Below are 16,582 nucleotides of genomic sequence, written 5' to 3'. Positions count from 1 at the left end.
AGGATTGGGCTGTGAGTGAAGAACCAGGCTGTCTTCCAGCTCAAGTGCCCCAATCCCATGTCCATTGCTGAGGGGGTCTGTTCCATGGACCCGAGCGACCTCAGCCCCTGAAGCATGAAGCCTTTTTTCAACCCCACCTACAGAGCATACAGGTTCAAACACAAAGGGAAGAACTGAGAGAGAGATCATGTTCCACACATTTGCCAACAAGCCTGGAAATGAACATTCCCACACCAGAATTAAAGCCTGGAAAGTTAATTAGAACTTTACCCCGGCAAGTGTGTTGCTCTGTTTGTCTGACACTTTAAAAGAGAAGGAATACCTCTGAGATCTGCAACTAGATTGGTCTTGGATTGGCGAAGGGACCTTGAGTTAGTCACTGAGCTCTGTTGACCATTGTTTTTACTCCACAGAATGGGCATCATCCTGACTCTCTAGTGATCTCCTGGGGCCATCATGAGAACCAAGTGGAGTCATGGCAGCTCACCTCAGAACGGGTGGAATTGAGCCGGTGGAATTCTCTGTGATGAGACAATTTGGAGGAGCAACCAGGAGGCTCAGGTTCTGAGGGGCAGACTTGGAACCAGACCTTGGATGACAAGATCTGGATTTGAATCTCCCGGCTGTTCCTTCCTGGCAGTGCAATTCTGGATCATGTATCAACCTCCAAAAGTTTCCATTTCCTTAATTGGAAAAGAGCACAAAGGGGATGATAATGTCCACCTAAGAGAAGTGTCACGAGCCTCAACTCCAGTCCAGCCAGTGAAAATGCTTCACTTAGCAGTTGGTCATAGGTGTTTGGGACACTTTACCTGGATAACTGGTTGAGTGTCAGGAGGTAGGCAGGCAGGCACACCAGCACATCCACAACATGCCAGAGGGAGCAGGGCAGGGGGATAATGGGGAGGCCAGCCAGAACCACACAGCTACGCTGTCTTTGTTTCTCTTCTCTGTGGAGGTTGTCCTTCACCAACACAGCTGCCAGGACCATCACACAGGGAGCGTGCCTGCTTTGTTAAACAGACCAACTCTCTGCACTTCAGGCCAGGCATGATTTAATGAAACCCTGTTTACCTCTGGCTAGAGCTGCAGTTTTCAAGATTTTCTTGAAAACACACCCCAGATGGTCCTGGGTGGCTCACTTCCTGTACAGCAGGCATACATGCCTGGTCCTCTTGGGCAGCTGGTCCCCATTCCAGGGACACAGTGGCCTAACTGAACATAGAGCTCAGGACTCTGGGCCTGTTCACCCCATGCTTCCCACCCCTTGGCAATACCATCAGCCACTGATCCTGCAGTGCCCGGGGGGTGAGTCATGGGGTCCAGAGGGAGGCCAGGCAAGGTGGCAGTCCGTGTGTGTAGGGAGGCCATCTGCATGGGGCTCCTCCGCAGACCTTCCACAGGCAGGAGAGGATATGTAAAGTGCCCTGTGGGCCCAGAGTGTTTCACAGGTGAGGCCAGCAGACTGCACTCTGGACCACTGTCCCAAACAAATGGAGCTCCCATGTGCTGAGCCTTGCCCCTGACACCTGGGTGCCCCAACAGCTCTCTTGTCTTCATCTCTGTGTCCTCTGCACACCTCACTTTGGGCACTCAGGATAGTCTGCCTCAGTGCCCAGATGTGTTTAATGCAGCAGGATTTCTTGGCAATCACCCTCTGATTTTACAAACAGGCAATGTGAGGCACAGAGAAGACAGCTATGGCCCATGACCATCCAGCCAGCCAGAGAGGGAAACAGAGAGAACACAGGGTACAAAAACAACAATATAGGACTCTAAAATCAGGGATCTGTCCACTCCAGCAAGAATCTTTCCAGGGAATCAAACGGGATAACACAGTTCCTAATTTTAGAGGTGGGGAAACTGAGACTCAATGATGAGAAAGGACCTGCCTGAGCCCATCAGGGGACGAGTGAAGTCAGAACACAGAGTTTCCCAGAGCCCAGACTGCATTTCCCTGTCCAAAATAAATGGAGGCAAATGTAGCAGTGGATGGGGCTTGGAGGTTGGAGTAAGATGGCCTTTTCTGCATCTGTCAACTGAGTTTCAAAGCCAGAGTGTTAGTGCTCATCACCCACCCTCCCCACTTTAGCCCCTTTGGGATGCTATAACAAAATGCCATGGACTGAGTAATTTATAAACAACAGTGATTTGTTGCTTACAGTTGTGGAGACTGAAGAGTCCCAGATTAAGGTGCCAGCAGATCCAGTATCTGGCGAAGGCCCGCTTTCCAGTTCATAGACGTCACCTCCTGTGTGTCCTCACGTGGTGAAAGAGGCAAAAAAGATCCCTTATAAGGGCACTAATCTTATTCATTAGAGCAGAGCCCTCATGAACTAATTGCCTCCAAAGGCCTACCTCTTAATACTATTGCATTAGGGAATAGTAATCAACATATGAATTTTGTTGGGTGGGGGGACACCAGCACAGCAGGAACAATGAGATGAGCCTCCTGCTGGGAGATCTCCAGCTGTGTGGAAAATTCTGGCCTGGGTCCAGAGCTGCCTCAAAGAGAACTAAGCCCAGCCCCTGCTGGAGGCTCCTCAAGCCCCTCAACTGACCTGCTGACCTGTTCTCATGTGTGCAAAGATAACAGAGGTTGGACGTGATGGAGGAAGTGGCTCCCATGGAGGTGGTCCTGGGGAGGGCCATTCATCCTTGATATCACCATGCCCTTTATTCCATAAATGGAACTTGAAACTCCAAGGCAGATAGTCTCCCCTCTTCCCTGCTAATAGAACCTTGATTCTGTTCAGGAGCTGTGATATGTCCAACTATATACCTACTCCCCATCCTCTTGTGCTGTAGCTAGGGGTGGTCATGTGATCAATCTCTGGCTAATGAGCTGGAAATAGTCTTCTGGAAGTCTCTGGGAAGCCTTTTGCTTTTATGATAAATGAAGAGAAGTGGCACCTCACTTTACTCACTTCCATTCAGCCTTGCCTGCAGACATGATGTCTGGAGTTACAGTGGCCATCCTGAGATCAAGGGGCAACCAAGTCTTGGTCAAAGATTAACCAAGAGACCCACAGAGTGTTGGCACTGTTAAAGCACTGACACCTCAGCATTCACTTTTCTCCAGATATCTTGGCATGTGAGAAAAAGAAATCCTTTTTGATGAAACAACTAAAATTAGGCTTTCCATTATTTGCAACCTAAAGCGTTCCTAACTGATCTATATCCAGAGATAACAAATCAATTGCTAGGGAGAGGAAAGAACTCAGGGCATCACCCCTTCACTAACTCACCCCTTAACTAATAGTGTGCTCTACCTGAGTCCCTGCATGGATGCTTTGCTCAGAATGCCCTTCTCCGACTTCTGCCCTGAGCACTCTCCTCCTCCCTCAAAGCCACTTCAGGCATCACCTCTTCTCTGTGGCTTTCTTTGACCACTCCTCATTCCCTGCCCTAGGATGTGATCATCAACTGGTATCACTATAGCACCCCATTTATGGCCCTTTTGGGGTTTGGGACTGCTAATTAATCATAAACATCTTTTCTCCCGGTTTCAACCAGTTGAGAAGTAGACACTGTAGTCAGATGGCAACCACGTTCCAGCCTTAACACTAACAAAGCTAGACTGGAGGACATGATGTGGCTACGAGGCTTCCTAATACTTCCTTCCAGGTCTGGGCCTCGGAATCCACAGAGGGAGAGCAGTCTCATGATCAACCATCCCATGGACCCCTCTGCTTCCTGCCTGTCAAAGACAAGGATGCTTTTGAGGAGGATGCCTCTAAATCACAGGCCATTGGGAAACTTAGCACAGGAAAAATGGCTTGCCCACCAGCACTTCACTTGGCATCCTGACCTGCATTCCCCTGAAAGCTGAGCCCTCTACAAAGGCTTGTGTGCAGGGAGTATATTGAGAAATGCACAGGAGTGACAGGTAGGGAGTAAACCAGGGAAGGAGGGAAAACCTGAGTTGGCCACCTCTATAGTTGGCTGGAAGCATGATGAACTGGTCCTCAGGACTGTCTACCTGGGACCAATGAGAGACACATTTATCCATCAGCTCCCACCCTCCATCAGTCAAAACTGGCTCCAAACTGCTGACACCTCTGGCTGAGGATGTGTAAGTAAAGAGAGATGCCAAGGGCTTGCCACACCAGAGAGGACGAGAGAGTTGAACGGGGCAAGCCTGTGGTGGAGGCACCAGGCCACCCCTGCCCCATGTGGTCAGAGACTGCATGGAATGGATGACTCGGGCTGTGCCTGGAGTAAGAGCAGGTGCAGAGGATCTGCCATCATGCTCAAGAGGGCCTGATGCACTTGGTTAGCCAATAATTACGTGCTCATCATTTACCCTTCATTTATGGATTCAACACATGCTTATTATACTTATTAAGAATCTACAACAGGTCAGATAGTGCTAGCCCTTGGGAATATAGGAAAGAGTTTCTGCCCCTTGGGAAACTTGGAATCCTGCAGGATATATACTTTAAACAGATAATTATAAACACAAGTTCAAAAGTAAATCAAAAGAGAACGTCTTTGTGCTATAAAAATATGACAGGGGCCTAAGCTATTCATTTTTTTTCATTTGTGTGTTTATTTATTCAGCACATGTTTATTGAGGGCCAGCAGCATACAGGTTCTGTTTTAGCCCTACGGATATGGCAGACAACAAGTCCCCATCCTCTAATGGGGTAGAAAGCTAGTAAACAAATGCATCTGTATTATTTGATGAAATAGTGCACATAAGGCAGGATGCACGGAAAAAGGATGAATGGAGGACTTCTTTAGATAGAGTAAGTGGTGGTATCCCCCAGGAGGAGAGCAAACCTCATTCATCTTTGCATCCCCAGGCCCATGATTCACTGGCAGGGTCACCATGGATAAGCTAGTCACAGTCAGAACTTTTGTTTCTTCTTTTCACTCATGCATGCATTCATTCATATATCATCATGCATTCAACATAGCTTGCTTGCTTACTAGGTGCCTAGTAGATGCGATACAGCAGTGAACAAAAGAAACAAAAAATTTCTGATCTCATGAAACTTAAATTCTATTTGGGGTGGGCAAGGAAAAAAAATAAGAAAAATACATCTTACACACTCTGCACATGTACCCCAGAACTAAAAATTTAAAAAATAATAATAAAAATACATTTTATTCAACTGGTGATGATATGGAAAACAGTGAAGCTGAAGGAGTGGAGGGGAACCATTGGAGGGAGTGGGAGAGGCTGACGTTTCAAACATACTGGCTGGGGACATTCCGGGGAGGTGGCAACGTGGGCAAGACAAGAATGAAGCCAGGGAGTGGTCACAGGCAGGCTCAAGGAAGAGCAGTTGAGGCTGTGATAGTTAATTTTAGGTGTCAACTTGACTGGGCTAAGACAGAGAGCTGATAAAACGTGATTTCTGGGTGTGTCTGTGAGGATGTTTCCAGAAAAAATTAGCATATCCATCAATAGAGTGAGTAAAGAAGACCTGCCCTCACCAATGTGGGCATCATCCTGTTGCTGGCCTAAATAGCACAAAAAGGTGGAGAGGCCAGGTGCAGTGGCTCACTCCTGTAATCCCAGGACTTTGGAAGTCCCAGGTGGGAGGATCACTTGAGGCCAGCTTGGGCAACATAGCAAGACCTTGCCTCTACCAAAAAAAAAAAATTAGCCAGGCATGGTAGCACGTGCCTGTAGTTCCAGCTACTTGGGCGGCTGAGGTAGGAGCCCAGGCATTTGAGGCTGCAGTGAGCCATGATCATGCCACTGCACTTCAGCCTGGGGAACATAGCAAGACCTCGACTCTAAAAAAAAAAGTGGAGGAAGGGTAAATTCCTTCTCGCTTCTTGAGCTGGGACACCCATCTGCCCTTGGACATTGAAGCTCCAGGTTCTGAAGTCTTCAGATTCTGGGACTTACACCAACCTCCCCCTCCACGCTTCTGCAGCTTGCAGATGGCAGGCTGGGGACTTCTCTCAGCCTCCATAATTACGTGAGCCAGTTCCCATAACAAATCTCCTCTTATCTATATAAACATATCCTATTGGTTCTGTTTCTCTGAAGAACTTTAATACAGAGGTAGAGGGAAAAATGAAACATAGGTAAAAATGCCACTCAGAAATACTGCATTATAGGGTGCTTGAAAGAATTCAACAAGAAATTGGATCTGTAAAAACATGGTTCATAGTAGGTGTTCAATAAATGTCACATTCCTTTCCAATTTTCTTCTCAAATTTGTTAGCAAAATGGAGCTTTATTTTATTTAAAGTCTCTTTTTGTAAAAAAAAAAAAAAAAAAAATGCAAGCTGTTTTCCAAGGCAGTTAAAGGAAATGTAATCAACTGCACAGTGTCAAGTGACAGATGGAAAAGGAAACGAGGAAAGAACATAGATTGGAAAGGCTCACGGGAAAATGTCACCACTGGAAGGAAGTGAGGCAGTTACCTTCTCCAAAGCTTCTGGTCAGCAACAAGGAAACTGAGGTCCAGGGGAATGAAAAGGACTTGGCCAAGGTCAGCCCAAGAATAAGCATTATAGGAAACTGTCTCTTGTTGGCTGAAAGGAGCCCAGGAAAAGGGAGATTCCCCATGTTCAGAAGTGGACAGGTCCCTTTATGCCAAAGGGCATGAAGGAGCACCAGACAGATGTGTTCTGGAGTGAGACGGATCTTGAGATTGGATCCTGGGAACATCAAGTGTTTATGAGGATGTGGAGTAACTGGGACTATCATATACTCCTTGTGGGGGTATAAAATGGTACAACCAGTTTGGAAACAAGTCTGGAAGTTTCTTATAAAAGGAAACATACACCCATTCAATGACCCAGGCATTCCACTCTCAGGTATTTATCCAAGAGAAATAAAAACATGTCCACACACTATTTATACTAAGACGTTTGAAGCAGCTTTATTCATAATCACCCCAAAATGGAAACCAAACAAATGTCCGCAAACAGAAAAGAAGTTGTGGTACAGTCACACAATGGAATAATAGTCAACAATAAAAAGGGACAATCCATGGATACATGCAAAATATGGACAAATAAAAACACACACACCAAACCAAACCATCACTTGAGCAAAAGAAGCCAAAAGTAAGAGATGAAAGCAGTACAATTCGGGAAGTAAAGGTGAGCTAGGAACTCTAATAGATGCTTATCAAGGTTTCTGGCTGCCTGGAACCTTTTACACCCCCCTGTGACGTCTTGTAAGTACATTGCTTTATGAGTTCTGTCTTCCTGCAGCAGAAGTCAGAACATTTATTTACCCAGCCTCCTGTGCAGCATGGCACAAGTATATGCTCAATCACAAAGTGTCGAGTAACCTGTACATGTAAAATTAGATGTACCTGCCAGAGAGTTTAATTCAGAGCTGAATAACTGGAAGAAAGAACTCAGCGCTGAATCTGGATTTGCTGGTGAGGTTGGAGATTAAGAGGTCTTACTTAGTAGGTTTAGTAGCAGTAGTGATGCACAGTTGTGGTTGGATGCAGAAGTGGCATGGAGCTGATAGCAATTGTGATAGTGAGAAATCTGAAATTCTGTTATATTAGTATGTGGTGATGACAGTGACATTGGTGGCCTGGAAGGTCCCTCCTCAGACCATTTCTGGGGCAAAGTTTCAGGCAGTACTTTTGGAAACTTCACCTGAAGACAGGTCCTCTGGTCCTGTCACTAAGTTCATTAGATACCCAGTATCCTTACCATGTCCCAAAGCAAACTCTTCATATCAGCCACCAACCTCTCTCTCATCTGCCTCTACCACAATCTGCCATACCTGCATTATTCTTCATTTCACCAAATGGCAACTCTGTTCTTCCACTTGCTCAAAAACCTGACTCCTTGTTTTCTCTCCTAACATTCAACATAGCAAACATCCTGTTGGCTCAACCTTTAAAATATACCCAGCCTCCAGCCTGTTCATCTTTTTCATTGCCTCCACCCTGCTAGAAACCATCATTTCATATCTGGATTTACAAAGCAAATTGGCAAATTAACTTTTCTGCCTGTTTCTGTCTTTGTTCACTGCAATTTAGTTTCACAACTGCAGCCAGGGTGGTCCTTTTAAAACATTTATCTAATCTTATCACCCCTCCCCTGGAAAGGGTTAGATGATTCTCCATTTCGTTCAGAGTAAACACAAAAATTTATACAATGATCCACATTAATGTAAAACTCCTAAATATATGATTAGGCTATGGAATATAATGGCATATTTTTAAAAATACATCGTGACTAAGTAGGATTTGTCCCAGAAATGCAAAGGATATCTATTCATGTGATTCACCATATTAATGACAGAAATGGGAAAAACCATCATATCAGTCAATGCTGAAATAGCATAAAGTTTAATATGAAATTCTAATTTTTAAAAATGCTTTTACAAAAATGAATAGACGATAGCATCCTTAATTCAATGAAGGCTACATGCTAAACATGTAGAGAAAACACCATACTTAAGAGAAATTTCCTTTTAGGTCACGAAAGTAACAAGCAGAGCTGTTGTCACAACTACTGTGCCATATAATTCTAGAGGTTCTTGTTAACAAAGGAAGAAATAGTGGCAGAGTGAAAAGAAAGAGAATTTTCCCCATGATTAACAGACGATATGATCATTTACATACAAAAATCAAAACAGCAACATACAAGATGAATATGTGAGAAGTAATGTTCTTCTATACCTCCATTAACAACAAGAAATTGCAATTAAAAAAATATGATTTACAATAGCAACAAACACTCCAAAGTAGCAATTAACTTATTAAGGAATGTACAAAACATTTATGGAAGAAAATTTAAACCTAAAGAAGTGAGATAAAATCCATATTCATGAATAGAGAGCATTATAAATATGCCATTTTTCCTATATTAATCTGCACACTCAAAATAATTCCAATAAAAACCCAGCAAGATTTTACAGAGCTTAACAAACTGATTCCAAAAAAAATTTTTATAAGAGAATGAATGCTAAGAAATAATTAAGCCAATATTGACAGAGAACAAAGTTGGGAGCTTGCCCTATCAGACTATAAGACTTACTACAAAGTAATGGTAATTAAAATAGTTGATACTGGTGTAAAAAAAAAAAGAGAGAGAGAGAGAGAAATATACTAATAAAAAGTAAAGAGGCCGGGCGCGGTGGCTCAAGCCTGTAATCCTAGCACTTTGGGAGGCCGAGGTGGGTGGATCATGAGATCAGGAGTTCGAGACCATCCTGGCCAACATAGTGAAACCCTGTCTCTACTAAAAATACAAAAAAATTAGCAGGGCGTGGTGGCGGGCACCTGTAGTCCCAGCTACTTGGGAGGCTGAGGCAGGAGAATGGCATGAACCCGGGAGGCGGAGCTTGCAGTGAGCCGAGATGGTGCCACTGCACTCCAGCCTGGGGGACAGAGCCAGACTCTGTCTCCAAAAAAAAAAAAAAAAAAAGTATAGAGTCCCAATTATATGAGAACTTGGTATGGTCATGAGCTGTTTAAGAGTCTGAGCTTGCCACAGTTTCATGGTTGTTAGCAGAAGACACAAGACCCTAGGTTCAGAGACAATGGGCAGCTAATTACTCATAGCAATGGCAATAGTCAGAATATCAGCATTTGTGTTGGTTCCTCGCATTCCAGTTCCCACAGGATGACATGAAGAGATCTGGATGATGTCTCCACACACAGTGGGTTAATTGTCAGAAGAGAAACACTAAGCTTAAATCCAAACCTTTTGTAATGGGCAGTAAGCTTGCCTGAACTTTGCCCCAGAGGGAGATGTTATTTTATTATACTTGGTAGTAAACAAACCTGCCCTTTGTTCTGCATGGAGACAGTATCTCTATTTCCAAGGGTGTTTGCTGTGCAAACATCCTTGAAAAGATAGTTGCAAACAGTCTGTCACAGTCTCTGCTTATAAGGTATGCAGAAATGCAAGACACATGAAGAATTGGCTCCCAACAGGTATATGGTAGAGCTAGGATCACAACTCATTGGAGAAAGAATAAATTAGCTAGTAAAGTATGTTAGGAATAGTAGCTTAGTAACTTCCTATGCAGAGAAAAATAAAGTTGAGTCGTTATCTCATTCTTTCTATAAAAATAAACACCAAGTGGTTTGAAGATCTAGTTGTCAAAATTAAGACTAAAACTAATAGAACAAATATGTAGGGTTTTTTTTAACTTTGGAGTCCTGAATTTTTTTAAAATAAGACTCCAAAAACACAAGCCATAGGGGAAAAACAAATGGATTTACATCAGAATTTAAAGGCAGAATTATGCTTATCAAAGTGCACCATTCAAAACCTTAACAGATGCATGACAATTTGGAGAAGACTTTGACAAGGCCTAAAACCAGCAAATGATTAATAAGTAGGTTGCTCAAGTAATTCCTGCAAATCAACAAGAAGAAAAAGAAATAGAAAAACAGGCAAAGTATATGAATAAGCAATTCATAGGAGAAATCCAAGTGGCTAAGGCAAACTATCAAGAAAGCACAGACATGCAAATTAGGATGAGGAACCGCTTTATATCCCAACTGATTGGCAAATATTAGAAAACTGGAAAACGTTAACTCTGGGTGAGAATATGAAGAAAATAGGTACCCTTGCACACAGCTGTAGGAATTTTGTTGCAGTTGTTCAGGAAAATCATACAGAAATACTGAAATAAAAGACCCTGTGGTCCTACAATTCTGGTCCACAATATATCTCTCAGAGAAGGTCCAAAAAGAACTGTGCTCTGTGACATTGTGTGACTATCTTTCTTTGACTGGCCTCTCCTCCCTCTCCTGAGAGACGCAGCTCAAGCGTGATCCTCCAAAAGTCGTCTCCACCCCACGAATTGACTCTGTGCCTGTCCTCCATGCCTCCATCCCACTCCTGGCTTCGATCTGTCTATGCACTCATCACACTGCATGTTTGTGGTTGGTTTAGATGTCATTTGCATTTCCCATTGGTCCAGGAGTACCCTTACAGCACGGACTATATTTTATCATCCTGCATCTGCAACTCCAAGCAGTATACTTGGCACAGAACAGGTCTTCAGCTATGTGGAACCAATAAATTCAGCAAACACAAGGCCTGGATCTGGGGCCTGGTATTTGTAAGGTAGAATTTCTTTCTCGTGTGCAGATTCCACCCTTGCTCCAGTTATCTTGGCTGGTCTGATAAGGGCAGGGAAGACTGCTCTAGTCTTGGGATTCCAGTATATCAGCAGGAATTCCATGCATCCACTTCTGGCATATCCTTTTGGGGTGAGTCTGCTAATAGCCTGTGTCATTTTGAAGGAGAAGATGTCTGCCAGGCCATGATGTGATATGTATGCAGCGCAGCTGGTGTTTGTCAGCCACAGGCCCCACCGCTCCACTAAGCTTCCATGCCTCCTGTTCCTCCTGTGTTCAAGAATGTGGAGCCTGGCTCCCTCTGGGCTCCAAAAATGCTTCAGGCTGGGTCCTGTGAAATCTTAACCTTTCCTCCAACCCCTATTCCCTTAGCATTGCCACCTTCATCATAAAATAATTTATACAAGTGGAAAGGAAGAAAAAAAATCCAGTGCAAAAATACCATATGTAGAACAACATTATGAAATCTCCTTAATGTCCTGAAAGCTGCACCAAGCCATTTGGAAGATGCATTAGCTAGATAAGTATTAACAGAAGGGCCTATCACAGAAACGTTACCCAAACTACCACCTTTTATTAAGCCCCCAGGAGAACTTAAAACCAGCCCATTACTCTGATGTCTGAGACGGGCCTGTTTTTTTTTTCCCCCTGTGAAAGCAAGCTTAAGTATTTCAGAAAAATGACATGGATTAATCATAGGTACCACTGAGGGCCATCATCTTCATGTCAGAACTTGGGGTGGAGGGAAGCTTGACTTTCAGATAACACTCAGAGTTGGGCCAAGTGTCAGTCTCCTGTACACTTCTAGAGAGCTGAAAGTCCAAGGAGAGATAAACTTTAATACTACTTTCTGGATTTATTGCCTACTTTTTTACTCTTTCTTCAAAAACCAAGGCACTCAGGAGACATTAAGATCTGGGTTCTGCCTCTGCTCCTAGCTTGCTGTGTGACCTGAGACAGTTACTTAAGCTTTCTGGCTCTCAGACTTGTAATGTGCAAAAAGGGAAGAATACCAAAGTCACTAAGTCACCTCTCAGAAGAGGTAGCCCAGGTCATGAGAGTGTGGGCTCCAGAGGAGGCCAGCTGCCAGCCTCACAGCTCTCTCAAGTTCCTAGATGAATGGTTTGCAGGTAATTACACAAACTGTCAAAGTCTCAGTTTTCTTCACTGTAAAATGGGGTTTATAGAACCAATCTCCTGAATTGTAATAATGAAATAAGACTTTATATGGAAAGCAGTTACAACAGTTCCTGGAGCATAATAAGTGCTCAATAAGTATTTGTAGTTATTATTGTTGTCACTTAGGTTCTATTTTAGGTAGCTTCGAAAATAGTTCCTGATGATCCCGGCCTCCTAGTATTTGTACCCTTGTATACTGCTTCTTCTTGAGGGTGGGCTGAACCTAGTGGCTTACTTCAAATGAATGGAATACAGTAGACATAAAGAGGTGTCACATCCAAAACCAGGCTATAAAAATTCTCTGCATTTTATCTTGTGTATATTCTCTTGCTCTATCATTTGCTTGCTCTGAAGGAAGCCAGCTCCCATGTTGTAGGCCTTCCTATGGAGACATCCATGCAGTGAGAAACTGAGAAAAACCTCCAGGCAACAGCCAGTTAGAGACTGAGCCCTTCAGTCCAATAGCCCACGTGGAAATGGCCCCTCCAACAAACACTTGAGTGCACTAAGGAGAGGATCCTCTTCGGCTGAGTCTTCAGATGAGACCACAGCCCCAGTCTCCACATCAAGTGCAGGCTATGGGAAGCCCTGAGCAAGAGGACCCCACTAAGCCAGGCCTGGATTCCTGAGTCACAGAAACTGAGATAACACGTATTTGAAAAAATTTGTCACACAGCATTAAGTAACTATTGTAGGCTTCTTCCAGGTCCAATATACTGTTTTCCCAAGGTGATTCCAAAGTCATTCTATTTCTAAGACACATAGTGATGCCCAGTGAGAACTGTAGTTTGTGAAAAGAAAGAATTTATTGCAATCCTATCACATATAAAGTACTGCAGTTTCTCTAGATGAGACACAAAGACATCAACACATTTCTTCATGCTTGTATCTGTATGGTGGAAATACCGTATAACTCCATTTTCACATTAATAGCTAGAAATTAGCTACAGTTGGAGTACAATGCCATGGAAATCAGCAAATGCTTCAAATCAAGGTTTGTTTTTTTCTTAAGAGCAATGTTAAACATTTGCTAGCATACAACTGAAGTTAATCCTTAGAAGTCGTTATTCTAAGAACTCCAGGGAAACTCAAAAGAAAAAAGATCTTTTCTACCTGGGAAAGACAAAAGGATTGAGACATAAGCTGCTGGCTGTGAGGTTAAAGTCCTCCTAGGTCTATATTCCCCATGCTATAAAATTTGCAGAACTCTGATGCAACTAAGAACCTTGTCTTTGGAATATGATAGTTTCCTCACCTGCGAAACAAGACTGTTGCACACCTCTGGGGAGTCACTGTAAAGATAAAATGTATGTACAAGTGCCTAGCACTGTGCCTGGCACATAGAAAGTATTCGGCACACATTTTAAAACTTCTTCCCATCTCCTCCTACTGGAAGAGAGAACTAGGTTTGGGGTGATGGAATGGGACGAGGGCGCAAAGCCCACATCCAGCCAATGAATGCCAACATAATGATCTGCATCTTGCATGGTCCTCTCTGAGAAAATTTATTCTATGCTGATGTAGTAGGCCCTGTAGAATGAGACTGGAGAAACGTTCATTGAGCTGTGAGGCCCTTGCATGTGTGAGACATCACCAGCCTCACTTTGATGGACATTCTCACTATCAAGGTGACAAGGACATGAGCAGCTTCATTTTTGAGTGTACCAGATACTCAAACCTTGCCAGGTGAAGAGGACAAAAGCAAGACTTCATCTGCTTTGCCCGTTGCTATATCCCTAGGGCATATCCCAATGTCTGGAACACAGTAAGTGCTTGATAAATAGTTTTGGGGGTTAATGAAAGGGTTGAAGACTAAGCTGGAGGAGATCTTAGGCAATGTGATATCCCAACAACTCCTATGTGCCCTTTTTAGAGATGAGAAGACTGAGTCTTTCCATCACTTATTGGGAGCCAGTCTCCCCACATCATAGTTTGCTCCGGTCTCAGAGGGGAAGGCTGCAGGATCTGGGGCTTTTCTTAGCTCTCAGCTTCTGCTCAAATTTCAGAAGACTTCAGAATAACGAGGTATGTTTCAAACTCAGCAGGGAGGAGAGAACTTTCAGGCCAGTTTTACAATTTTTGATTTTAGTTTTTTTTTTTTTAACACTAAGGAAGCACCATGGTGGTTGCAGGAATGACCCTCCTACTCAAAGGAGTTGGGAGAGAAATGGGAGAGTGGAGTGAGGAATCTTACAAAGTTGAAAACCTGCTGGTTCTTGTTAAAAGAACAGAACAGTGTTCTCCCCTCCCCCAGTGCTCGGAGGTTTGACCCTCCTCTTCCAGAACCCCTGGTTTTATTTTATAATCTAACTCGGCTGCAAACTCCCTAGCTACGCAGCTGACTTTTTACAGCCTGGACTGGGGAATGACTTCATCTCGGTGAATTTATGGGTCACAGCAGAGGATGGAGCAGGGGAACTGGAAGGGGGAAATCACAGCCAATCCTGCCCCCACCCTACCATGATGATTTTTCCAGCCGTGGCCTTGCAGAGCCGGTTCTTGCCCTGTGAGCAGGGGTGCTGGGCCAGAATCCCCTGCTGCTGCCTGACATGTTCTGTGAACTTTCAGCAGAACAGGATGCCTGGCAGGCACTGGGGCTGGCTGAACCCATCCAACAAACCAGGGAGGGTGAGCACAGGGGCCCCGTGAGACCTTCCCAATTCTGAGGGACTGGGGCTGGCTGAGGTTAGAGTGATGGTTTTAAAGATGGCGGTTGCTTTAGACACTCGTCGCTGGCACTGTCTGTCCTTGGGCAGAGCCCCTCACTGTGGAAAACCCAGCACTGTGACTCTGGAGGTCCTGACTTTGCCATCTCCCAAAGTGTGATGCCAATTCCTCAGCTTGGAGACATTCCAGGAACCAGTCCACCTCCCTGCCTTACAAACGGGGCTCTTAGAACATGCTCTTGCATTCCTGCCTCTGTGTCTTTCTCCTGGCTATCTCTTGTGCCTAAAACACCCGTATTCTTGGCTAACAACATATCCTGGAAGTCTGACCACTTATCATTCAGGGTTGTGAAGCCTACCTTTGAATAGCTGCAGGAGGGGCAGCTCTCTCTCTGTGTGTGTATGTGTGTGTTTGTGCGTGTGTGTGTGTGTGTATGTGTGTGTTGACCTCTGGCACAACAGCAAGGCTGTGTATCTATTTCACCTTGATTTCTTCTCCTTTCTGTCCCCAGTATCTGGCACAGAGTTGGTGCTCAGGAAGGATCATCCATGAACCTGTAAAACAATAGCCAACCCAGAAACCCAAATGTTTGGCAAAACAAAAGGCTCTTCCTCTCTACATAGCTGATGTGTGTCCCTGGCAGGGCAGAGGCTGGGGTGAGGTAAATGATGATCCTAGGGCATGAACTTTAGGAGGCAGTCACCCTGCTGCAAATGCAGCGTTGGCACCTGAGAATGAGCACTTCCTTATATGTTGTGTCTCTCTCACCTCACACTAGTCCTGGCCTAGCTCCTGGAGTGTTGTCTAAAACAAAACTTGAACCACATATCTTTAGCCTATGAACTTTAACTGTCTCAGAGGTGGTATTGGACTGTGGACAGAGTTTGGACTCAAGAAAGCACTGAGAAAGCTCAATGCTCTGCCACCTATGAGCTCTGGGATTTGGACACCTTGCTCAGTCCTTCTAAGTTTTATTTTCTTGTCCTTTCTGTCCCTTGGGATAGAAACACACCCCTCTCATCTCATCAAAAGCCAGCAAGTGAACAAATCTGGCACTGAGTCTGGCAGGTAGGGGCAGGTGAGAGGGGACCTGGAAAGATTTTAAAGCTGACTGCGGCCCTTGATTTATTCTAATAACTTACTATGGCCCCATGATAGACTTTAGGATACCAAAGTTTAGCAAGCCAGACTCCTCATCCTTGAGGCACTCACAGACAAGGAGGTGAGGTAGACAGGTGGACCTTTGACTCTCACCCTACATGGTAGGGGCATTAATGTGGGTGTACAAGTGGCCAAGAGACAGTGTGCACTGAAATCTGACTGTAGGAGGAAGATCACCATTACAAGGGGGCTAAATTAAGGTCATTACCCTGTTTCAGTGACTGCTGAATGGGCATTGAACTTTAAGAGGAAGGTTTTCTGATGGATGAGGAGAAAAAGAGTGCTCTTGTAGAGGGATCAGCATATGCAAAAGAATGGAAATACAGAAAACATCTGTGATTTTGAGGAACAGTGAGTAGGTTTAGCTAGAAAGTGAAGTATTTGGGGGAGAAGAAAGAAGAAGAATGCCCAGGCTGGTTCAGGAGTAGCTGAAGATAGAGAATGAACTGCACAACTTTCTTTTTCAAAATTTGCACTCAGGTTGGGTATAAATGTGGGTGGCTGTGCACATGGTGTGGAGCTTGTTTGGGACA

This window comes from Hylobates moloch, unplaced genomic scaffold (assembly GCF_009828535.3).
Source record: "Hylobates moloch isolate HMO894 unplaced genomic scaffold, HMol_V3 SCAFFOLD_3, whole genome shotgun sequence".
In the NCBI taxonomy this organism is placed as follows: Eukaryota; Metazoa; Chordata; class Mammalia; order Primates; family Hylobatidae; genus Hylobates; species Hylobates moloch.
Note: the sequence above shows the minus strand (reverse complement) of the source record.